This window comes from Delphinapterus leucas, chromosome 12, assembly GCF_059928025.1.
Source record: "Delphinapterus leucas isolate spDelLeu-1000000601 "Yukka" chromosome 12, BTC_Dleu_Yukka2, whole genome shotgun sequence".
NCBI classification, from domain to species: Eukaryota; Metazoa; Chordata; class Mammalia; order Artiodactyla; family Monodontidae; genus Delphinapterus; species Delphinapterus leucas.
In genome coordinates, this window is record NC_143140.1 from 96077180 (window position 1) to 96102856 (window position 25677).

At 55.4% G+C, this 25677-nt stretch overlaps 1 long non-coding RNA gene across 1 annotated transcript; it reads left to right on the forward strand.

Annotated features, from left to right (window-relative positions):
• The first annotated feature begins 1559 nt into the window (after positions 1 to 1559).
• Positions 1560 to 25267, forward strand: LOC111167985 (uncharacterized). The gene is made up of 3 exons (XR_016395286.1): positions 1560 to 2383; positions 9157 to 9253; positions 16975 to 25267. It is a non-coding gene; the product is annotated as an uncharacterized LOC111167985 (long non-coding RNA).
• Positions 25268 to 25677: the final 410 nt, after the last annotated feature.

The following is a 25677-nucleotide window of genomic DNA, read 5'->3' on the forward strand; positions in this document are numbered from 1 at the left end:
TGGCGGAGGCAGCAGGAAGCAGACTCTCTGAACAGGGTGAGCGTGTGGGTAGCCTGTGCTCCGGCCTGTGGCACCTCAGCCCGCAGCCCGGCCGGGTGCTGGAGCTGCGTGGACTGCAGCCACCCCACACCCCTGCGTCCCAGGCTGCGTCCCTGTGGCATCACCCACGACCTCCAACCGCAGGCTCCTACCACTGCCCGACTTTCTCCCCCACCTCCAGCTGCTCCTGCCCCCCTCCTGCTGAGCCCCAGGAACCCTGGGTCGGTCCCCTCCCCTCCTCTCACCCACCACCTCCCACCCACCAGCAACCCCCAGGCTCCACTTTAAAAATGCAGCCCAGGTCTGGGAGCTTCTCCCACAGTGGGTTGAGCCATGCTCAGCCTCATGGGGGTACTGCGGCCTTCCCACAGCCTGTACCACAGGCCCCAGCCTCACCCCTCCCCCAGCCTCACCCTCCCCCAGGCTGCACCCCTCCCCCCAGCCTCACCCCTCCCCCAGCCTGCACCCCCTCCCAGCCTGCACCCCTCCCCCAGCCTGCACCCCTCCACCCAGCCTGCACCCCTCCCCCAGCGTCACCCCTTCCCCAGCCTGCACCCCTCCCCCAGCCTGTACACCCTACTGTCCCCTCACCCGTTAGCCAGCAACACCCTGTATGAAACATAATTTAGATCAGGAACAAACCAAGGGTCATCATCCCAGAAACTGCTGGACCGCGGGGTCCCCATGTTTCTTCCAAGGAGCCACCCGCACAGGTATGAGACGCCAGGTGTTCAGATTCCTCACGCTCAGAACAAGCCCAAACGCCCATCCTGTCCAGTCCCTCCTCACAGGGCCCAGTTTCAAACTGGGGGCCCCTCATTCCAGAGCCCTCGGCGCCTTCCTCCGTCCTCAGGGCCAGGAGCATCCTTCCTGCGCTGCCCACCCTCTGCTTCTCTTTCTGACCCCCTCTCTGCCGCTTCCGGGCCCTGCGATCACATCAGGCCACCAGCAGAATCTGGAATGACCTCCACCAGGTCCTTCGCCAGCAGCGTCCTTTTGCCAAGCGAGGGGCCACATCAACAGGCTCTGCTGTGGACATCTTGGGACCGTTACTCTGCTGACCTCATGAAGGGCCGTGTTTTCTCCCAGGACGGGCTGACACCACAGGCCCCAGGGCTGACCAGGGGCAGGCGGGGCACGCTGGGCACAGCTTCGCGCTCTCCTCGGCTAGCACACCCGCAGCTTGCTCCCCACTCTGAGGAGGAAGAAGTGCCCGGGACCCGCACCGGTTGCTAAAAGTCTCACCTCCTTTTAATGCTATTTCCTGGGTTTCCTTACTTCTTCAGAGGTTTTAATTTTTTGCCTTGAAATTCATGCAACCCGGCTATTTCAAGACAAAGGGTGTTATTTTGCAGACATTATTTGGGGCAAATGGCGTAGCCCCCAAGAGACTTTGGAGGCAGACCGGTCGGTGTCTGTGCAAGTAACACACCCCCAGGAGAAGCAGGAAGTGTGGCCGCGCAGAACGGAGGGCAGAGAGGACCCCCCCCTCCCCCCCCCCCGCTGACTGCTGGCTGGGTCCTGCATTCCTCTCAGAAGAAGAGAAAGCAAACTGACCCTGCCGGAAATCACCAGGGTCCAGGAAGTGTGGGGAAAGGGGAGTGCGTTGTGGCCAGTAACTTTCAATGCTAAACGCACAGTTTATCATCCGAGAGCAAAGAGGGGGCCAGACTCTGAACTCAGGAGTCTTACAGGCCCAGGGAGGCTGACCCCGCCGTCCTTCAGGGAGACCCGCCCCGGGAGACCCCCAAAGGCCTCTGCGGCCTCTCCTGCCCGGAGGGGAGCTCGGCCTCCCCCAGGGGCCCCGCCGCGTGTCAGAGCTGCCTGTGCAGCTTCCGCTCTGCAAAGGTCAGGTGTGTTTCCTCTGAGAGGCCGCACACGGGGGAGGGGAAATGACCCCTTTTCCCTCCAATGAACTGACTCCTTCACCCTGTGGAAGCGAAACCGAGGCCAGGGAGGAGGGGGTCGGCCCCGCTGGGCCTCAGCCTCTGGTGGGCGGTGGGTCTCTGGCCCCTGTTAGCCTGGGTGAGCGGGGTGGAGAAAGAGCAGTTTTTCTTACAAACTGTAGAGTTTGGTGCCCTCCGAGACCTTTCCTCCCTCCTCTCAGGGTCCGGATGTGCTTGTACGCAGGGCCCTTACTCCGTCCTGAGATGTTTGGGGGGCCGGCAGTCATGGTGCCGGTTCCCTCCCGGGCGCTGGAGTCCAGGCAGCGAGAGGCTCCCATCTGGGTTTGCTCCAGAGTCCGTCCTTCCATGCTGAGGCTCCCATCTGGGTTTGCTCCAGAGTCCGTCCTTCCATGCTGAGGTGATGGCTTCCACCTTCCATCAGGGCTTCGCTTCTTAAGGTAAACAGAGCAGGCATCCGTCCTTCAGAGCGGGGGCCCGGCTGTCTCAGCGCTAGGCGGTGGGCGTTGTGTGGGTGACCTTCCCCCTCGGAGCCCACCCCTGCCCTGCTCTCTCCCCCGTGCCTCCCACCCGGGGGAACCCCGCCCCGTGTTTTGCTCTCTTTCCTTCATCTCAGGGCTCTGTCTGACCTGGTGGTGCCCTTGGCTGGGGCCACTTCTGGGGGAATTGCATCTTTAAGGCCAAACATGGCGTCTTTACAGGCTGTTAAATGGAGAGAACGGCTTTGACTACAGGGGTGTGGGAACTTTGTGAGTGACCCAAGTTATTCCCTGTGCCCACCAAAAGCAGCAGCCCAGCCTCTCCCGTACCCTCAGCTTCCCACGGCCCCAGGGAGGAGCTGAGCTGGCTTTGCCACTGGGCTTAAGCCTCCAAAACATCCCCCACTGCCCCGACGGCTCTGACCACTCCCCTGCAAAAAAGCAAGGCCTGTGACCTCGGCCAGGGCGCCAGGGGTCGGGGAGCCCGGCCAGCGTGCCGACGGAAGGGGAAGATGCCTGCCCCAAGACGCAAGCTACGATCCCTCCAAGGCAGTATCCTCTGTCCTGCCAAGCCGGGCAGGAAACAAAGAAGAAAAAGCTGGTGCCGCCTGCCCCACGGCAGAGGCTCCAGCGGCCAGCGGGACCCCAGTGTTGACTCCGTGCAGGCCTTGTGAAGGTTTAGTGCAGGAGCCACGGGCCTCTAAGCAGGGCACCTGGGCTCTGCTGTCGAGTTAGATTCAACAGCTCGCAAAGGAAGGAATCACTTCTTCAAGAGCCCCTTTCGTCCAGCCACCCGTATTTCCCAAGGACCTTCCTTGACCTGTGGAGCAAGCCTCCCCTGCGACCGCAGGGCCGACGCAACAGCACTGGCTTCTCGTGGCCCCCGATGGACCACCGAGCCTCAACGGAACATGCGTTCTCATGGGTGCATCACTGCTCCTCGCTGGTTTCCATAGCCTGCGAGTAATTTTCCTTTGAACCAGGCTTGTGTGATGTGCTAAAGGACATTATGTTTTATTTGTGTTACTGTATTAAAAACAGATGAAACATCAGTTGATCCACTGGCCCTTTGGGGTTACAGACAAAATCATTTGAAAGGTCTTTCTAAAAGTTTTTAAATTAAAGCTGCTATGGTGGTTAAAGATGTGTTGAAGGGGTTCTGTATAAATCAAAAGGAATAACAATAACAAAAGAAACCCACGAATGAATAACTGTCATGGTTCATTTATTCAGTAACTAACTCAGAGAACACAGGCTCTGAGGCAGCACTGTCAGGGGAGCATCCCACATCTGGTACCTGTGCACTCTGTCACCTGGGAACCCCAGTTTTCTCCTTTGTGAAATGGAGAAAATGATCTCTCTTGCAGGGCTATTGGGGCCTTTAAAGAGATAATGCCCCTCTAAAAGGAAAGAAAGGTATTATATATAATATCAGGCTAGAAACTATGTAAAGGGACCTGCACATGAGGTGTTCGATGAATGTTACCTACTGTTATTTCCAATAAGACTAAGGCAGGTATTGTGTTTGCTTAAAAATGACTGAATGTCTGTCCCACAAAAAATACTGTCAGAACCACTTAATGTATTCAGCAAAGTTTTAGGATACGAAATCAAAACACAAAATTAATTTGCATTTCTATGCTAACAGTGAGCAAATCCAAAAAGGAAATAAAGAAAAACATCCAGTCACAATATCATCAGAAAGGAATAAACTTAGACAAGGAGGAGAAAGACTCATACACTTAAAACTACAAAATGTTGGGCTTCCCTGGTGGCGCAGTGGTTGAGAGTCCGCCTGCCGATGCAGGGGACGCGGATTCGTGTCCCGGTCTGGGAAGATCCCACATGCCGCGGAGCGGCTGGGCCCGTGAGCCACGGCCACTGGGCCTGCGCGTCCGGAGCCTGTGCTCTGCGACGGGAGAGGCCACAACAGTGAGAGGCCCGTGTAACGCAAAAAATAAATAAATAAAACTACAAAATGTTGCTGAAAGAAAGTAAAGATAACCTAAATAAATGGAAAGACATCTGTGTTCATGGATCGGAAAAATTGACATCGTTAAAATATCAATAATACCCAAAGCGATCTACAGATCAAATGCAATCTCTATCAAAATCCCTATGGTATTTTTGTGGAAATGGAAAAATCTATCCTAAAATTCACATGGGGTGTCAAGGAACCTCAAGTAGCCAAAACAATCTTGAAAAAGAACAAAGTTGGAGGTCTCACACTTCCTGATTTCAAAACTTATTACAAAAATATAATAATCAAAATAGTGTGGTCTTGGCAAGACAGACATATAGACCAATGGAATAGAGTAGAGAGGCCAGAGCTAAATCCTCGTGTATATGGTCAAATAATCTTGACAAGCGTGCCAAGATGACTCAGTGGGAAAGAATAGTCTCTTCAATAAATGGTGCTGGGAAAACTGGATATCCACATGCAAAAGCATGAAGTAGGGTTCTTAACCTTACCCTGTATGCAAAAATTAACTTAAACTAATCAGAGACATAAATATAAGATCCCAAACGGTAAACTTCTAGAGGAAAACATGGAGTAAAGGACATTGGATTTGGCAAGAATTTCCTGGATATGACACCAAAGCACAGACACCAAAAAGTAAAAATAGATGAGATGAGTTGGATTTCATCAAAATTAAATTTCCCATCAAAGGATACTATCAACAAAGTGAAAGGCAACCTGCCGAATGAGAGAAAATATTTGTAAATCATATATCTAATAAAGGGTTAAGATCCAGAATATATAAAGAATGCTTACAATTCAACAACAACAAAAAGTAACTTTATTTTAAAATGGTTAAAGGACCTGAAGAGACATTTCTCCAAAGAAAACATACAAATGGTCAACAGACACATGAAAAGATGCTCCGCATCACTAATCGTCAGGGAAATGCAGATCAGATCCGCAGTGAGACGCCAGCGCACACCTTTTAAGACGGTCACTATAAAAAAAAGCAAACCAACCAAAAAGTAAGAAGTGTTGGTGAGAATGTTAAGGAATTGGAATTGTGCACTGTCGGTGGCATTGGAAAATGGTGCAGATGCTATGGAAAACATAGTGTGGCGGTTTCTTGAAAAATTAAATATAGAATTGTCATATGATCCAGCGGTTCCACTGCTGGTTATGTACCCAAAAGAAATGAAAGCAGGGTCTCAAAAAGATATCTGTACACCCATGTTCAGAGCAATATTGTTCACTATTGCTAAAATATGGAAGCAACCCAAGTGTCCGTTGACAAATGAATGGGTTAGCAAAATGTGGTCTATGCATACAATGGAATATTATTCAGGAATATTAAAAAGGAAGGATTTCAAAAATAAACAAACAGACAAGAGATCAGAGTTGTGGTTACTGGGGGTGGGGAAATTGGATGAACATGATCAAAAAGTACAGACTTCCAGTTATAAGACAAATAGGTACTAGGTTTGTAATGTAAGACATGATTAATATGAGTACCATGGCCATAGGTTATATATAAAAACTGCTAAGAGAGTAAATCCTAACAGTTCTCATCACAAGAAGGAAATATTCTTTCTCCTTCTTGTGTTTTGTATCTATCTGACATGATGGGTGCTCACTAACCTTACGTGATAATCACTTCGCAATGTATGTAAGTCAGACCGTTATGCTGTACACCTCAAACTGATAAAGGGCTGTTTGTCAGTTATATCTCAATACCACTAGAGGAAAAAGCAAATACAAAGGAAGGAAATTCTGCAATATGCTACAACACGGATAGACTTTGAGGACATTATGCTAAGTAAAATTAGCCATTTACAAAGAAAACAAATACTGTACAATTCCACTGGTCTGCGGTACCAGATCAGTCGATCGCATGGAGTCACGGTGCCTGCCAGCGGCGGGGGAAACAGCTGTTGGTTAATGAGGACAGTTTCAGTTTTGCAAGATGAACAAGTTCTAGAGATGACTGCCCAGCAGTGTGATGTACTTAACATTCCTGAACGGTACACTTAGAAATGGTGAGGACGGTTTTATGTTATGCATTTTTCACCACAATAAAAGAAATTACTGAGACCCTGTGATAGGCACCGGGTACATATGATGACAAACCATTCTTGCCTTCAAGGAACTCACCCCTCGAAAAGGTATGAGCTTCCGGGTGAGCCGACCTTGCTGCCTTGGGACACCTCGCATCCTTGTGGCGGCCAGGCCCGTGGGAGAGGCTCGGGGCCTCCCCGTGATGAGGCCGCTCAGCACAGGACAGCTCACGGGGCCCACACTGCTGCCTGTGTCCCACCGAATCCGAAAGAGTTTGTTTAAATCGTGGCCGTGAGAGAGCTCTGTACCGTGTTTGTGATCTTCTGTTTTCAGGGCATTACGTTCCATTCAGGGCCAACTCCCCTCACGGGCAGGCGGCCACGAGCCACAGGACCCGCGTCTGGTCTAGCGCTCTGCGTCACATCAAGTTGAACCACCCTCGGCCCGCGTCGGGACCCCAAGGCGCCCGGGACACTCCAGGGTGTCATCTCCGCTGCCTCAGGACAAAGGGCCACCACGTGGGCCATACAGCTCCCTCCCTGCTGCTCAGAAGGTCCTGCCTGCCTTGTTTTGTTCTTAGGGAAGCATCCAGCAGACCTGCGCCCCCGGCTTGTGACTGAGCAGGAGTTTATGCTCACAATAGGTGTTGTTTATAATCCCGCCCCCCAGCTACCCTAGAAATTTCTCAAGTGATTTCTTTATGCAAGCTGACGCCTAACGCCACCACCGCCGCCTGGGGCCCTGCTCCTTAGGGGATAATAAGCCGGAATCCTCCGTGTCCTTCCCACTGATTGCTGCTTATTAAGCTCCAGCACGGAGCGGAGCCTGTGTTTTTCCTCAGCCTTTTGCATCTCCTCGTGTGTGTGTGTGTGCTGTGCATATAATGATAGGAAGATGCTAATTTATACTGTACTGCAGAGCTGCCAAAAGAAGCACCGCCCTGCACGGGGACCCTGGGGAACCGAGTGGGGTGGAAGGGGCTCCGGGAGACCCCAGGAGAAGCAGACAGAGGTCCACAGGGGCGTGCAGGCTCGGGAGATGGTCTGAAACCACTGAGGTGGGGCGTTTCCAGGAGTGAGGCAGGTGGGTCTGAAACCAGCTGCTCCAAGCCTAACACGTTATTCTGTTCTCGGCAGAGTTTTAGGCCAGCTGGGCTCCTCCCAGCACCGTGGACACAGCAGACGAGTCCTTTGCTTAGAATATTTGTCTCCAAAGGTCTTGCTTCCGTGCCTGCCCACTTGCTCATTTGAGGAGATGGCTACAGAGAGGGTCAGGAATCCACGTTCTCGGTGTCGCCTGCTGGGAACCCCTGGAAGGAGACTCGAGGGTGTTCAGAACAGAGATATGGGGACCCTCGTGTGGTGTCCATGGCAACTCCATAATCGGACCACCGCTGGCCTCCATCATGAAGCGTGACGGGGTGGCTGTTCATATTTTTAGCTCCTCGGAATGTTGAGGGTTTCATTAGCTGAGTCAGTAAGACTATAGGAGGAAAGTCACAACTGGTGAGAGTCGCAGGAAGAGAGCGACCGAGTCGGGACACCCCTGGGTGAGCATTGGCAGTAACAAGGGCTCAGGGATGTAAAATTGACCTCCCCATACCCACCTTGGGTATTGCTTTGATCGCTGAACTTGTAATAAACATAATAAAGGTTTTTAAAATTAAATCTGTTAATACATTGAATTAAGCCCATGAGAAAAATTTCTTTTAAATTGGATTAATGTGCCACTTTCTTTTAGATTAAAATATAGCAATTTGGGGAAATTTTGAATGAATCCTTAAAAAGCAGTTAAATCACAGTTGAGCATCTTAAGGGCTAGAGACAGTTGCAATAGAAGGTACCAATTTTTTCACTGATATTTCAAAAATCATCTGTAAGCGATAATATTTTGGCATCAAATATATTTCTCCTCCTTGTAATCTGTGTTTTAGATCCAAAAATGGCCAAATTCATAGCTACCAGAGCATAAATTTCATGAGAACAGAGCCTTGTCATTCTTACTCAGAGATGTAGTTCCAGTTCCTAAAACAGTGCTTAATGCCTAATAATTGATGGATATTATTTTTTTTTTAAAAAGCACTTTTTAAAATTAATCAATTTTTTTGGCTGCATTGGGTCTTTGCTGCTGCACGCGGGCTTTCTCTAGTTGCGTCGAGTAGGGGCTGCTCTTCGTTACGGTGTGCGGGCTTCTCATTGCGGTGGCTTTTCTTGTTGCAGAGCAGAGGCTCTAGGCACGCGGGCTTCAGTGGTTGCAGCACACGGGCTCAGTAATTGTGGCGCACGGGCTTAGTTGCTCCGCAGCATGTGGGATCTTCCCGGACCAGGGCTCGAACCCGTGTCCTCTGCGTTGTCAGGTGGATTTGTAACCCCTGCGCCACCAGGGAAGCCCTCAATGGATATTATTAAATGAGTAAATATACCCAACGCATCACACACACACAGAGGCATATGCACACAGACGCATATGCACAGATGCACACACAGATACATACACACACACACAGACACGCACACACACACACAAACGCAATGTGACTTGCCTTTTAACACCTGGGAGATTCAGAGAATGAATACTATTTGTCTGACCCATTTTGTGTAGATTTTTATAAATATGTGTGGCTCTTTGACTTCACTCGAAATTTCCTCTAAACGAAATGTAGTTGTCAAGTCGTTCATGATTTATTACCAAGTGAAAATATTATCTCACTCCACAGGTCAGAAGGCACGGTCCTGTAGTGCTTTAAACATACACACCCCCATCCCAGGAAAACAATGGAAGGATGTAAACCTAAGTGCTGCTGGCAGGCTTTGGTGAGTTTTCTTCCTCTAATTTTGCATATTTATATTTTCTAATTTTTTATCCGTGTGTATGCACTGCCTTCGTATCGAGAAGCTGACCGTATCTGATTAGGAAGAAGGGTTTGGGTTGGCCAAAAAGTTCGTTCGGGTTGTCTGCACGATGGGCAGAAAAACCCGAACGAACTTTTTGGCCAACGCCGGGGTCCGTGCTCTTTTCCACGAGCCACGCCCTCTCGGGGGTCAGCAGGCCACGTCTGACTCTCTGAGCTGCCAGCCCCAGTTCTCCTCGTGTCCCTTTAGGGACTTAGGTCATTGAGCTCTCAGAGGCCAAGCCTCAGCCAACGCAACAGTGCCTGGAGGCCCCGAGGAGAGTCACTGGGGGCTCTGGGGAGGCCAGACACGGCTCCCCGGGCACAGCCTCTCCTCCTGCCTGTGGACATGGCTCCGGGCGGTCTCCTCCAGGGTCCCTTCTGACCTCTCCGCCCCCGCCAGGACGCGGATGCCCTGCCCCGGCCCCGTGCAGCCCCTGCTTCCAGTGACAGCGCCTCCATGTGTGCTGTTCAGTCACTGGTCCTCCCTCCGACTTTATTAACTAAGACGAGGCGGGGGAAGCGTGGGAGGGGGAGGGGAGATGGAGGGAGAAGCGGGGGCAGGAGGAGGTGAGGAGGGTCTTTACTGCACGACGCTCCCGTTCCCGCCCTGGGGGTACAGCACAGAGCCACTCAGACACACCCCAGGAAAAGCTGGAATCAACCAACTCCCCGCTCGATGAGTTATTAATTACACAAGTGGTTCCACCCAGAGGAGAATCGCGGGGCTGAGAGGCGCCCAGAAAGGGAGGCCCTGGGCCAGAGGTGCCCCCGGCACTGATCTGAGCCCCGGGCCTCAGTCTGCTCAGCCTTGCCTGCTGGAATGTCCAAGGAAAGGGAAAGGACTCCCCTTCATTCCCCGCCTGGGAGGACAGCAGGCCACTGCTGGGCAGCGCTTCCCGGGAGCGTGAGGCCTGCCCGCCCGGCAGCTGACCGGGGCCCTTCCCCTGGACGCACAGCACACCAGGAGAGCAGCTGGCGGGCAGAGAGGTCACAGGGCCCTGGGCCAGAGGTGCCCCGGGCTGCCCTGGTGGAGGAAACTGCCCCTCCCAGGTGCGTCGCCCCAGAAGACACTCTTGATTTGCTGCTGGCAGAGAGACAAGCAACACACAGGTCCTGCCAACTGGGAGGAGAAGAGGCCGAATCCAAGTGACCAGGCAACACCGCCACATGGAAAAGGAAGAGGACTCGGGTTCACCTATTCTTTCACGTGGTGAACACTACAGGGGAGCTCTGGAGCCCAAAATGGAGAGGAGAGGGAATTAGCAGAGCGCGATGGCACCCTGCTACTGGGCAGTGACCACGAGGCCAGGATGCTGAGCCAGCAGTAGGCCTGTGTCGTCCCTGGTGGTGACATTATCCACATCCAGGGGACGGCCACCACAGCCGATGCTGGCCCACAGGACACTGTGATACATCCGACAGCATGACCTCCCTAGGCTGCAGATGGCACGAGGGATCCGCTGACACAACCTACATCACGGAGCCTCATCAGGCTGGAAGGACAGATCTCGTCCCCGGCAACTAGAAAAGGATGGATCTTCCCCGCTTAGGGCCTGTGGAGTAGAAGGGATTTTCCTCTCTCTGTAGTATTTCTGATGTGTCTGAAATGCAGGCGTTTCTGTGCAGAGCATCAGGGTCCTAAGTGTACCTGGTCTCGTGGGAAGGAATGCGCCCCCTAGTCAGCAAGGCACTTGGGAGGTGTTGTCATTGCTGTCCGTCTGGGTGTCCTGGGACTCGGGAAGGATTCGGAAAGGCGAGCAGTGTTTGGAGGTAAGAGAGATGGGGCTGGGCGGGCTGTGGCTCCTGGAGGCCTTCTCCACAGGTCACGGCACTCCTGCCATCTCCCCTTCTCATAGCTGTGAGGCTGAACTGGAGCAACAGTTGACGTCACAGCCCAGGCGAATGCAGCGTGACGGGCCTGCGAGAAAATCAGGGTGAAGCAGCCCCCACCAGGGAGGGCAACTTCTAGAAAACCACACTTAATACCTGTTTAGATACTAAGGTCTTGGTTGAAAATCAAGCCGCTCGAGAGACTTACAGAAAACATGACAATGTGGAATCATGGCTAATTAGGGACAAGGCCTCCTGAGTTTGAATTCTGGCTCTAGTACTTACCAACTGTGTGACCTTGGGCCAACTAGCTACCTTGTATGGCTTCAGCTTGCTCAGCTGTAAGGTTGTGAGGACAGAATTCCTTGTGCCCTAGGCTTGCTGTGAGAATTAATAAGCACTTAGAACATCGCACAGCTCATCGTAAATACGCAGTAAGGATCAGTTATTTAAAAAAAATTCCTGTCCCCCAGAAAAGCTGGTTAGATCATGATGAGCCAACAAAGGGACACAGAGGCCCCTTTCCTTCATAACTGCCGCTGGAGGCCTGGCCTGGCTTTCTGGCCAGCCAAGCCGCCAGGTGGGCATAATGTGAGCTTTGCTCTGCTTTCGTTCTGTAGCAAAGCTTACTACTAAATGTGAAAATTCAGAGACCATGTTGCCAAAAAGAAATCGCATGATTCCCTGAAATGGCAACCATTTCAGGTAGTAAATAGTAAGTTCCTACTTACTAATTTGGGGTGTTTAGGGAATTCCCTCAGAGGCCCAGTGCCCTGTTTTCCTCGAATTGCCTCCTATTATAGCTCTTTGTGCGTCACATAAATCATTAGCATCACACAGTCCAAGACTCTCTGACTCACAAGAATGCCTCTTGGTTTCCCTAGGAATCAGAGAGGAACAGAAAGTCATTTTTTCATCCCAAATTCTTTCCTTTCTTGAGCTCCTTCCCATAGCTCAGGTACTGTGTTGGGTGCAGGTAACCTAGACACAGGCGCAGGTCGTCACCTCCAGGCTCTCGCAGGCTGACGGGAGGGTCAGGCAAGAGAACTCGCGTGTGTCTGTCTGGAGTTTGCAGGCACCGGGCCTGATGGAAAGGGAGAGTGGGCACCTGGGGAGCCTGCACCCAAGACAGAGGGGAGGCGGATCCTGAGGGTGAGAGAGGCAAGGAGGGTCTTCCAGGAGAAGAGTGTGTGCAAAGGTCCAGGCCAAGGGAGCATCTCGAGTTCAAGACCATGAGAGATTCCATGAGGCTGAAAGCAGCTTCACATGGAGAGTGGGGAGAGCTGAAGGGCAGAGTGGCACAGGGGCACAGGCTGGTCACGAGGGGCTTCACTGGACCTCACTTTAGGCCCAGGGGCCATGGCGGGCCACTGCAAGATATTTGGGTTGAGAGAAAGGCACACTGGGTTTGCATCAGAAGTGCCTCTCTGACAGCCACGTCAGAATAGCTGGCAAGGCAGCCAGTCGGGCCTGGGCTGGGGTTTGAGGCCACGGTGACGCTGAAGCAAAGGTGGGAGAGCTGAGAGGGTCGGGGGGCAGGCCACCCTTAGGACGGATGTCCGGGGTTCTCGGGGCAGACGTGGCACTGGCTGTGGCCGCGGGTGCCTTCCCCCCCGGGAAGAGCCTCTCTCCCACTGGGCTTGCCTCTGACCGGATCTGAAGCCCATTGGGCCCAAGTCCTAATTCTCAAGCTGCTCCTGCTTCGGGGTCCTTGTAGCGACCCGTGACCGCCCCTCAGCCTAGGGCATTCAGCCCTCGGGCTCCACCAGACTCTTGCCGGCAGTTCAGGGCTCTGGGCAAAGGCCGTGCCCACCCCAAACCTAAACCAAGTTCTCCTGTTACGGTGCCCGCTACCTCACCTTCACAACGTTTAGGGCAACGTGCAATGAAGTATTTGGACGCATGGTTATTAGTTTTATATTTAGCTCCCTGTAGACTGTGGTCCCCATGGGGCAGGACCCCTGAGTCCCGGGCCCCAGCAGATCCCAGTAAGCACTTGTGCAGCATCAAAGGCAGGACGCAGCAAGAGAGAGACCGGGGGGCTTCTGGGGTTCCAGGGCTGAGGGTGCCACGCCGTTCAGCCCGGGCAGGGGGACAAGGAGAGGGGAGCTTCCAGGGTCCGCAGCCAGCCCCACGGCCGTGTCCATGAGGACCCGCCCTGATGCATGCCTCACCGCGTCTTAAAGCACAGTCTCTGGGGTTCACGCCCCACACACAGCCCCGTGCAGGTGAGGGCCTGGGCCCACCCCTTTCTCTTGGTGCCTTTTCCCACCGCGGGCCTAGAGAAGCATCCCCGAGGAGAAACGTGATGAGGAGCCACGGACTGTCCTCCTGGGCCTCAAGGAACTGGGTGTGTGGCAGTGTCTTCAGCTGCAGAGGTTGTTTGTCGTCTGGGCGGGGACGTGGCACTCGGTGCTAAGGAGGGAAAGCCGGGGCTCGTGGGTGTGCGGCGCTGGCGGCCAGGGCAGCCGGGGTCTCAGGCCGCTTCTCCACCTCCCGCTCTGCCCAGCTCTGCCCCGCTCTCCTCCCTCACATCACTTCCTCTCCCTAACTTCCGTGGCCCCCGCTGCGCTCTGGTCAAAGTCCAGACCTGGTCACGACACGCCTCCTCCAACCTCAACGCAGGCACCGGGAGCCCGGACGTAAGGCCCGCAAACGGGCGCTGTGGGTGCGGGAAGGTCTGTCTGGCGCCTGCGATTCCTCAGTGCCGTGTCCACATTTCCAGGGCGTTTTCACGGCGTTGCCCTTTGGTGACAGCGGCTGTGTTTGGGCCCCAGGACAGAGCTGGGCCGATGCCCCCTCCTTGTCCCAGCACGTCCCACCCACGTCCGTCAGTTCTGACCCCCAACATACAGATGAGGGTGCCGTGGCCTAGGGCGCGGATGGCGCTCCGTCTGACCCCAGAGGCCGAGCCCTAAATTACTGAGGACCACCACCTTCCCCAAACGCCCCGCCGGAAGATCAAACCAGACGCCCCTGACGCCGCGGCGACTGGTCTGGAGCCTCACTGTGACGGTGGGGCCAGTGTTTGAGATGCCCCCTCCCTCCTTCCTTCCTTTCCTCATCAATGACACAAATGTAAAAGCCCATGAAGGCAAAGCCTCGTGCTGTGAGGGACACTGGGAGAGTCTTCCAGAAACCAGGAGCCTCCAGGGTTATTTCCAGTTTGTGTGGGTGGAAGTGTGGGTGTGACATTCCTAGTAGAGTGAGAAATGAAGCCCCTCAACAGATTTTTAACAGTTACGACCCGTTTTAAATTTTTGCATTTAGCAAATTAATGCTTTTATATATAATTATGACATTCACAAGATAATTGTATGATTTAGAAATGTATCAATTCCTACTATTTTATTGGCAGGGTGGTCTGATAATGAGACACATGTTTAAAAATGTATGTACCTTTGTAGAAACCCAGAGAAGAAAAATGTCACCTCTCAACCGTGTTACTGTATTTTTGTGATAATTGGTGAGACAACATTGGGAGATAACACTGAAAATCAAAATCTGAGTGTCTTCACTTGGCTCAGGCCCAGGCTAAAGGGCACTGCTGCCCCCAGCCCACTCCCACCCCTGGAGAGGCCCTGGGTCGGAGGGGTGGGTGGTCCCCGCCTGGGAGGAGCAGAGTCCAGCAGGTTTACGCGGCTCCCCGCACAGCGCCCGGGCTCTCCCGCCCCCCAGCTGAGTGTCAGGTGTGGCAGGCACAGACCCCGCCCCAGGCATGGCCTCTGCCCACCGTGGGTGCATGATGGGTCCAAAGGGAATGTGTGTTTTGGGGAGGTGGGCCTGAGAGCCTGGTGGGGTGGGGAGGGCAGCCGGCTGCACAGAGACAGTGAAGCACCACCAGCGGGCAGGAGACCACGGAGCCGGGGAATGCGTGCTGGGGCCGAGGTTCCCTCACGCACTGCTGAGCGTGCGGCTTTCCTCTCGTCTGCTTGCAAAGCACCTCCAGTTGGGAAAGAGATTCAAGCCTCTCTGCAGTTCAGTCAGCAAAACAGGAACATTGCACAGGCTTTGTGGGAGGATTTACGGAACCAATCGCATGTCTCTAGTGAATCTGAAACGGCCCGAATGGTGCAGAATCTGAGACGAGTTCTGCGTATCCCGTGATACAGCTTCTGTGTGCACAGGGCTGGGGCACTGGCAGCCTGCATAGGGCTCGTGATCATCCGCTTCAAACATGCCTGAGAGGACAACAGACCTGCCTGCAGTGGTCTCTGGGCCATCCCTGAGCCAACACAAACAATCCACCTCGGCTATCCGTCCGCACGTCCACTACTCATCCGTCTACCCAGCCGTGGGGCCATCTAGGCTTCTGTACGTCCACCCACCCATCCATGTGTCCGTCAATCCATCCAACACAGACTTACAGAGCACGTTCCACGAGCAGATCTGGCTGCTGAGGGCACAGAGAGCTCCTCTGCCCTCAGAGCTCACATCCCAGAGCAGGGAGGACGCAGGCCAGTCTGCTCTGACGGGGCCGTGCTGGGCACCACAGATCTCCGCGGAGGGAGATCGGGAGAGCCCTTCTGGTTCAGATGGGGCAGCCAGGATGTGACTTGAAGGACAACCAGCCCCTCCAGGTGATTGGCAGGCTCAGAAGTAAGAGAACACAGCCGCCGCTTGGCTGCCGCTGCCCTCTCCCCCCACCTTCCCTCCCTGCTGCCCGGACTCCCTCCCTTCCCACAACCTTCTCCAAAGGTGGAGGCACAGGCTCCACGCGCTGGTCGTGGCTGCAGGCAGAATGACGTGGTTTAGCCCAGGGTGCTCGTTAGGAAGCTTTGAGTCTAGCCCCTGTGCTGGCATTCCCCATGAGCTGCTGTGTGCAAACTCGAGCAAAGAGCCCTGCACGTGTAGAGGACACGGCTGGGGCAGGACCCGCTGGGGCCACGAGGCAGACGCTCGGAGTGACGCCGCCCGCATCCACCTCCTCCTGCGGGTTCCCTCGGGGCAGAGCAGCTGCGCGGATGGAGAGCAGGTGTCTCTGAAACCGGCAGTGCTGGCGGCGGGGCCTCCAGTGGCACCTGCAGGAGGAGCCCCCATGGACGGCTGTGCTTCTCTTCCCTTTGTTTTTCGCAAAGTAACACTCACAGAGGTCAATTGCACAAGACTGTCCTTTTGTAGATCAAAGCAGCTGAATATTGACAATTTAACGTGGTTCGCTGAGCACGAAAGTCTAGGGCTTTTACCAGGAGCTCCCGGTAGAAGAATCACTTTGCCTCAGATACTTCGACCCTTGAACGAACCAGTGTCTGATCAGATGGGCACTTTTCTTCCCACCTTGCGGACAGGGAAACAGATGCTCAAGCCACACGGCCCACATGCGGAGAGACAGACCGAGGTTTCCTGACTCCGGACGTGAGACACCTGGCCTTCACTCTGGCAGATGAGCAGCCCCTGGCTCCGCCGGCCCCAGCTGGCCTGCTGACCTGGGCGTCCAGGCTCTATGGCCAGCCCAGCCTCGGGCAGGGGCACCTGGGGGCAGCTCACCTTGCCGCTGCTCCGACCCGACCACGGGAACTGGGCGTCACGCTGGCCTCGCGCTCCTGGCTGGGCACCCCCTCGCCCAGCGACACGTCTGCGTTCTGCTGAACTCCACTCCTGAACTGGGGTGCGCTGCCCCACAGGCTGACTCTGGGACTTGCTGGCCCCGGGCATTTCCTGCCCTGAGCCGCGAGTCTGTCCTCCTGGGTGGAGGGGGGTCCCTTGCCAGGACGAGCCCCTCCTGGGGGTGTCGCCTGTGCCTCAGTGAGTAGGGCTGGGCGGTGCTTCCTGCCAGTCCTCTGCCCCCAGACTCTCCCTCTTCTCACACAGGCTCCATGGCAGCTGTTGGGCGGACGTGGGCATCTCTCCAGCTGGTCCTCACTTGAGTTCCACCGTCTTGAGCGGGCAACCTTCACAGACTCTTCCTGCGCTGCACGGACCAAGAAAGCACCAAACGCAGAGGCTATGGAGACCAGGAGCGTTTTTAGGGGCTGCGTGGTGGGTCTGGGTGAACAGGAAGGGAGGAGGGGCCAGGAGGCAGCCCTCAGCGAAGGGTGCAAGGAAGCCCGCAGCAGCCTGGACAGGGCGCAGGGCCCGCACACCGCCCAGGCTCACGGAGGTGACTGGTGAGGCTGGCCTCCCCGCGGACAGTGCCGACCGTGAGTGAAAGCCCCCCTGACGGCCTTTGAGACCCGGCTTCGTCCGTGCGGGTGGACCAGACTGTCCTGAGGACGGCAGGTGGCCCGCAGTAGCCAGCAGGGCCGTGGCCCGCGGTCCCCGCTCACCGCCCCCCGGCCCATCACACAGCAGGCAAGATGCACACGTGCTCAAGCTCCAGAGCACGGTCCTCGCAAGATGCACATGTATGTATGTTCACGCGCACACGTGGGCACATGAACACAGGCGCCCAGCGCTCACACAGGCACGCATATGCATACACACACACACCACTGCCGCCGCGGACACCTGAGGGTGGGGCCTCCCTGAAGCCACGTGTAAACCCCTAAGCGGAGTGGCCTGTGCCCCGTGGGGCAGCGACGGGCCTGCAGCCCCTCCCGGAACCCCTCAGGTCTGATCCCAGGCTCCCTGGGGGCAGCTCCTGGGTTGTAGGCCTAGGTGTCAGTGGACGGCTGGCTTCCTGCCTCTCCTTGGCTGAAGGGGACCCTTAGGAGGCCTAATAAGCCACCAGAGCCACGCCTCCTGATGGGGCTGGGGTGGGGTGGACCCCCGCCCCAGACGCACGAGCTCCGGCCCGTGCCCCACTCCCCCCTCCCAGGAGGCCTGCACTCCTCTCGGCCAGGGCAGCCCCAGCACCTCGCCCCTTGCAGCCAGGAGTCAGGGCCAGAGCAGGGCCTCATGCACCAGACCCCTGCCCTCCTCTGACGCTTAATTTTCGGGAACTTGCTTGTTTTTTAATGTGGCAACAGCCTCCAGTCCTGCACCCTGGACGCCCAGTAAATATTTACAGAGCAGCTGAGAGGCACTCGCCTGGGTGCAGCTGGCCTGCTGGAAGTGGATGGGGGGGAGGGGGGCAGCGCAGCAGCGAGGACGCCCTTCCAAAGGGCAGGGCTGGACCCCAAGGCTCTGCACGGAGGGCGCTGGGTGCCCTGCTTGTTCTCTGCAAACGAAACATCTCAGCCAAACAGAAAGCAATCCCCTTCCTCAGTCCCCGTCCGTGAAGGTGAGGTTCCCGCAGCCCCGTGGGCTCCCGCCACCTCCTTGTTCACTGTCCCGCTTCTGAACATACTTCGCTTTCACCCCGTTAACTAAGTCGGCCCCTCCCCTCCCCCACCGCGGGCCCGGCAGTCCAACAACAGGTCTGAAGGTCTGCATCCTTGTCCAGAGGGGCAGGTGCCACCTCCACACGGTGCCCTGAGCCACGGCGGCCCCAAGCGCATCACCCAGAGTGAGAGGAATAAGACCCTGGTCCCCTTGCGGCCAAGCTCCAGGGACGCCCCTGGGGTCCCTCCATGAAGCTCTGTGTGTAGAAGTGTGCTTTTGGGGTGCGCGGTACTGACATGTGCGCACAGAACCGCTCAGCCCAAAGCGGTGAGTCCAAAGGCAGAGAGCGCCGACCATCGTGGAGGGCGATGCCGACCCGTGTCACCGGGGTGTCCTGGAGGAAGGGCGGAAACAGCCGCCTGCGAGCTGGGCGTCCTCTGGGGGCCACACCCAGCAGCCGGGACCCGAGGGGGACAGAGGAGGGCATCCAGGGCTCATCTGCACTGTGGTGTGTGGCTCCGGGAGTCCAGCGCTTGCGGGAGACCTGACATTTGCGGAAGCAGAAGAACCAGTTTGTGCTGATGGCAGCTGCTTCTGTGGGGAGGAAGTGGCAGAACTGGGACCAGATTCGCAGGGGGGGCTTTTGGGTCAGAGGTCCCAGAGGAGCGAGTGGCCGCCCCTGCCCTGGAGAACACAGGCAAGGGTCCAGCGCCCACAGGCCTGCAGCCATCAGGGAGGAAGCATCTTGCCCACTTGGTGGTTGGAGGAGGAGGGACACCCTCCCACACCCAGGGGACCAGAAGCGAGAGTGACCGTGGGGCGCTTGAGGATCTGGACCCAAGCCCCGCCCTCTGCCCTGCACACCAGGCCTGGGGCCCGAGAGGCACCCGTGCCCACCTGGGTCAGGGGAGAAACAGGCAGGACCAGCAGGGCGGAGGCTCAGCCCATTTCCAGGCCTGCCCTTGAGCGTCCAGGAAAAGGGGAAAGAAAAGGAAACGTCTCTCCTGTTGACTCCCTCCCTTTAGAAAGCCCCATGCTCTGACAACTGAGGCCCGACCGTCACACCGTCACCCCAGCCGATGGCTTCTCCCTGCTCCCAGCGGTCTCCTCAGGGCCAGGCCTTGGGCTGGGGCGGCTCCCGGGCAGGAGCCACGTCCCCAGCGGGGCAGCAGGCGACTTCTGTACGTCTCCTGGGCCCCACCCTCTCCTGTCCTGCATCCTCCAACTTCAACGCCTGCTCTGACCTCCCCCAGCTCCCCGCTGGCGCCCCCTGAGGCACCTCACTGCATCCTCCTCATTATCTCCTGGACACACCTGTCTTCCCTCTCCCCACCTGCCCCCGGCACCAAGGTGTCCCGAGGCCCCGACCCCTGGGGGTGCCACTCAGTCCCTCTTCACAGGTCACCAGTGACAGCTCCCAAATGCGCCCAGGCACTTAGCTCTGCCTGCTGGCAACCTGACCCACCTCCCCCGAGACCCTCACAACCTGGACAAACTGGCCCCGATTTCCCTCCTGGCCCTCTGCCCGAGCAGCTTGGCACCTGGAGTGACTGTCCTCCAGCCCTGCCCTTACCCCGCCGGTCCCTGCCTGGCGCTGGGTACTCTCTGTCCCAACGGTGACAGCGCGATCGGGACCCAGCTCCCACCGGCCGCACTCCGGTCCCTGCTGTCCTGAGGTCCCCACGTGGTTGAAGCGGCAGATGGAGTCGCCCCGTAACCATTTAACCGAATGCAAGATCTTATTAATTTTAGGCAACTCTAACTGGTACCAAATTCTTCCTCCTGCCCCACCTCCCCCAAACAGGCCTCCATTGACCTTCCCACCTCTCCCATGGAGTTTGGAAACCGATCCCCCCCTCTCCCGCCCCCGGGCCTCACCCAGAGCCTGAGCTGTCTGCAGCCAGCCCCGTGGGCGCCCCTGCTCGCCTCCTTCTCTGAGTCTTGGCCTCCGGCTGGTCGGGTGTGAGGCCCGCAGCCTCCACGTGCAAATGGGCAGAGCTTCTGTGCTCGGCACCCAGGGGCCGTCCCCGTGCGAGGGGAGCACCCCGCGTGTGCCTGACCCACACCCCCAGTACCGAGGGCAGCCACGGGCTCGCATCACCAGGTGGTCTGGGTCAGGCTCCGCAGCCGCGTTCACAGAGCATCCGTGTGGGCTGTTCTGAAAGCTTCTGGGGGTCCTGGCTGGTGGCTTCCATGCAGGACACCCTCACTAGAGAATGCTGGACAACTGGGAGAGGAGACTGCAGCCCGGCGAGGCAGATGGCATCACAGGGCAGGGCAGGAGTGGGAAGTGCCTTCTAGAAAGCTCTAGAGCGTGCAGTGCCCTCCTAGTGCTGGGCAGTGGGCCTCAGACCTCCCTCTCTGGGCGCTGACTGCAGAGGCCCTGCGTTTGGCAAGGGTGGCCGGCTGGCACCCTGTCCCAGCGGAGGCCTCTCCACGGCCCTGGGCCTCTCGGCTTCTCCGTGAGCTGTGGAGTCTGTGCAGCTCCATCTCCCAGGCCGGAGGGAGGCTCCAGGAGGCTGAACACCGTGCAGGGGACACTAGGGCCAGGTGCTGCCACCAGAGCCCACGGGGCCTGCTCGGACAGGTGGGAAGCCTTGGACGGGTGACGCCATGTGGCCAGGATTCCACGTGGAGGGAGCCAGTCCACGGTTCTCTGAGTGCTGGTCCTTTGAGATCAGTGGTCATGGACAAATCCAGCCCCCGCCCCCCTGCCTGGTTTTGCAGATCCTGGGAGCAAAGAATGATTCTCACATTTTCCAACAACAGAGGAAGAAACAAAAGAAGAATTTATTTTGTGACACACGAAAATTATATGAAATTCAAATTTCACAGTCATAAATGAAGCTGGAACACAGCCAGGCCCACCCATTACTGATGGGCGCGGTGCTTCATGCCACAGCTGCAGGGCTGTCATGAGGAGCGGGCCTGGGTCCCCACCACCCACAGGCAGACCTCTCATTGTGCACCTCGCAGATATTCTGTTTCTACAGATTGAAGGTCGGGGGCAAGCATCGGGCAAGTCTATTGGCGCCATTTTTCCAAAGGCACTTGCTCACTTGGAGTCTGTGTCGCATTTCGGTAACATGCAACATTTAAACTTTTTCATTACTGTTGTATGTGTTATGATGATCTGTGAATCATAACACTGAAGGCTCAGTTGATGGTTAGTGAATTCTAGAATAATTTTTTCTTTTTTGCGGTACACGGGCCTCTCACTGCTGTGGCCTCTCCCGTTGCGGAGCACAGGCTCCGGTCGTGCAGGCTCAGCAGCCATGGCTCACGGGCCTAGCTGCTCTGCGGCATGTGGGATCTTCCCGGACCGGGGCACGAACCCGTGTCCCCTGCATCGGCAGGCGGACTCCCAACCACTGCGCCACCAGGGAAGCCCTAGAATAAGTATTTTTAATGAACGTGTGCGCACTGTTTTTTAAACATAATGCTACTGCATACTTAATAGCTCCAGCACAGTGTAGACGTTACTTTCACATGCACCAGGGATCCAAAAACCTGCCGCGACTCTCTTGGCTGCGATGTTCTCCTTATTGTGGGGGTCTCCACACAAAGTTGGAGGAAGGACACCCAGGCCCCCTTCCCTCCAATGTTGGCGCTCTGGTTCTCAGGCCCAAGGGCTTGCACACCTGGCCGCCAGCCTGCAGGAGCCCCCAAAACTGTGGGAGCAGACCCCCCCCGTAACGCACTTAATAATGCATCCGTGTATGCTGTTGGTCTGCTCCTCTGTGGAACCCTGATGGATACAGGAGATGAGGAAGGTTAAGTGAGGCTGCAGGTGAGACATAATCTGACAGGACAATGCCTTGTAAGGAAGGACGAGATCTCCTCCCTTGCATGCACACTCAGGAAAGGTCATGTGGAGACACAGCAAGGAGGCAGCTGTCCACAAGCCAGGAAGAGACCTCTCACCAGGACCCAAGCACGCTCCAACCACCTCCAACTCCCAGCTGCTGACTGCGAGGAAACGCATCTCTGTTGTTTAAACCCCAGCCTGTAGTCTGTTGTCGTGGCGACCTGAGCTGCCTCAGACCGATTTGGTACCAAGAAGGCAAGTACTGCTGTAACCAACACCAACAAAGTGGGAGCAGCCTCGGGTCTGGGTGATGGGCAGAGGCCGGAGGAGTTTTGAGGTGCATGTTAGAAATATGGACATTAGAGGCAATTTTGGTGAAGACTCAGAAAGAAAAGAAGAGAGCTGGTGAGAAAGCTTCTGTCTTCTCAGAGAGTACAGAGATAATCAGGGCAGGATGGTGGCAGAAATACAGAATAAGACAACATGTTAAAATGCAGCTGAGGAAAGGAAAAGCAGCTTTGCAAACCGCCATTGACATGGCCTCCTTTGGGGAAGGCGGGGGGCTTCTTGGGGGCTTTGCCCCACGAAGATCGCGTCCCACGAATGACAAAGGGACATAACAGTAAGCACACCTCAGAGGAGCACTTACGAGAAACCAGGGGCTTGATGCACATGGATGCGCCTTTCCAGGAGTGAAGCACGTGCCATGCCGTGCTGTGCACGGCATGTGGGGTGCGTGACAGAGGGTGCTGGTTGGAAGGGTCTCGAGCTCCCGCCTCGCCCCCCCACCCCGTTTTACGGACAAGGAGCTCGAGCCCCATCTTTGCATCCAAGACTGCAAAGCAAACTCACGGCAGAGGCCCAGCCCTCCTGCTGCTCCCAGCCCTCCTGCTGCCCCCAGCTGCCCCTGCTGCCACCAGCTCCCCGTGCTGCCCCCAGCTGCCGCTTCCTGCTCTGCTCCCACTTGGCACCAACGTGGCTCAGAACCCTTTACACCCCAGGAAGTGATCCCATTGAATCAGAATTGAGGTTGCGTGTGGGACCACATTCCCAAGCGTATAACCAGCACCCAACAGCATGCCGGCGCCGGGGCTCAGCGGCTCCCATCCAGAGTGGCCTGGCTGGGAGGCCTGGGCTGCCCTCAGCAATCTCGGCCTAGTGGGCAGAGACTCAAGTTTAAACAAACATGTCTAATAAGCGTCTTAGCTGCTAATGCTTTCCTGGATCAGAGGGCTTTCACTGGCTGCCTCTGCAAAAGGCATTTGCTGTTTTAGATTCTTGGTGAGCAGGGTCGAACCTGACACATCCTTGCCCCTCTTTTTTAATCAGGGACTCTTTATAGTAGTATATGATCTCCTAGGATTTATCACAAAATTTCATCAATTTCGAGCGGTAAAAACAGCTCTTAAGTAATAAATAATTTCTTTAAATTTATGCACTGTTAAAGTATGTATTATAAAGTTCATTTAAACATGAACTTCAATAATAATTGTGAGTTACTCACTTAGCAAGTAATATATATTTTCTTTGCATTCAATTAGTAATGTAAGAAAAACCCATGATTCATCAATAAATTTAAGGTAAATTATTGGGTGTATTGAGGGACTGGATGTATATTAAAATATGGAATTACTTTCACGTATTATACCCTCAAACTATGATTCAAAATTTAGAATTTTCTTCCTTTCAAGCTTCAAGAAACCCAGAAGACCTGCTTCTCTATGGGTCATGTTTTGTTCCCAAATGACACAAGGGCCTACGGACAGTCCTGGAAGCTCCTCTTTGCGAACAGTTGATGGTGTTGATGGTGTGAGGACCTGTGCTAAAAACAAATGAAAAGTGGAATCGGTGACTCGGTGACAAGGGTCCTTGCGTTCTCCTTTTGTCCTGTTGGATCGGGAGGAAGTCCCACTGCATCCTTAAACACCCTGACATGTCTGTTGTACCGGGATTTTGGTATATGGATGCCCCTCATGATCATCCTGAGGTTCATTTCCAGGGCTGCTACAATTTTTTTAAAGGCCTGTCAGCTGTTCTTATGCTTCCTAAATAACCGCTATCAACTTAAGTCAAATAATGTATGACTGTCATGGAAACGCCCTAGAACTGAGTAAAAGAGAAGATGATCCTGTGGCCATGGTGGCCCCCTGCACAAACAGCCCCCACATGCACCAGGTCCCCAAGAACTTCTGCCCTTGGAGGCTCTCAAATGGGCCTCTTTAAAAATGAAACTATATTTTTAAATGGTTATTTCTTGGTTTTTTTTTTAATTTCTTGATTTTTAAATGGAGAGTGAAACAGTCATTTTTCTTTTCTTTAGCATCTTGACCCCCAGCATGGATTCATCAGCCCGGTTCCTGCTCTCCCGGGGCTTTACACGCACGTCCTTTTTTATGTTTGATTAGAGCACAGCTCCGATGTTGAAACGTGGGCCTCGTGAGAGTGGGGTGGGGGGATGCTTGGGGGCCCACCTGCTTGCCCAACTCTCCATCCTCAGGCCTCCCCAGCAGAATTCCATGCCGCCCACACCTTCGGCCCTCCTTTCAGCTCGTCCCTTCCTCTGGGCTTGACACTGATTCACCACCTTCAGCTCTTCAAGGTCAAACCCTTTTGACCTTCCCCACCTGGGGAAGAAGCTTCTCTGCACTGAGCTGCTCGTCTATGCCCACTCTGTCCAGCTCCTAGTGGAGGTTTCATTCCAGTGCTGTGATTTCTGTCACTGCTACGCCTCCCAAGTTTTCCAATCTCCTAATTTTTCAGCAAATGAGACATTGTGAAAAGTCTTACTTATCTTAACCAAATATCTCAATTAAAATGTTCCATTCCAAAAACATGACCCCGAGTTTGGCACCTTCTTGGTTGCATGAAACAGCTTCTTCTCCTTAAGAGCCACCAAGGAGCTGCTTCCTGCCACTTTGTCACTGTTAGGACATGACAAATGAGCCCAGGCTGTCCCCATGTGAACTGAGCAAGCCTCTCACAGGGAAGGGACAGCCCACAGGGTTCTCCCCACGCTGGCCCCGAGGGGGGACCCTCAGGCCACCCACATCCGGCCTCTGAGAGCTGGTGCTGCCGGGAACCGTCCCGGGGGGCCAGGCACGTGCGTGACCCAGAGCCGGGAGACATCTCCGAGAAGAGCGCAGGAGGGGTGTGGCTCCTGGGCCGTCATGGGGACTGCGCTGAGAAAGGAACCCGCAGCGCCCCAGGGTCCCTCGTGGGTGCTGTCCTGGGGCAGGGAGTGGGCGCTGCTCAGACAGGCCGAGGCAATGTCCCAACGCTTCTGACACACAGACGGGAAGGGCTGGAGTGGTAGACTGTGGTCACCTGTGATGGGACAAAGACACAGCGGGGGGCCCGGGCTGGGTCCCTGGGGTGAAGGGCAGCAGTGAAAAGGGAACCCACAGGTCTCGGGGGAGGAGAAAGCAGGACAGCGAGCTTCACAGAAGCTGAAGGAAGAGCGCCTTCCCCAGAGGAGCAGTCAGGGGCCTGTGCACGCGGCCGCG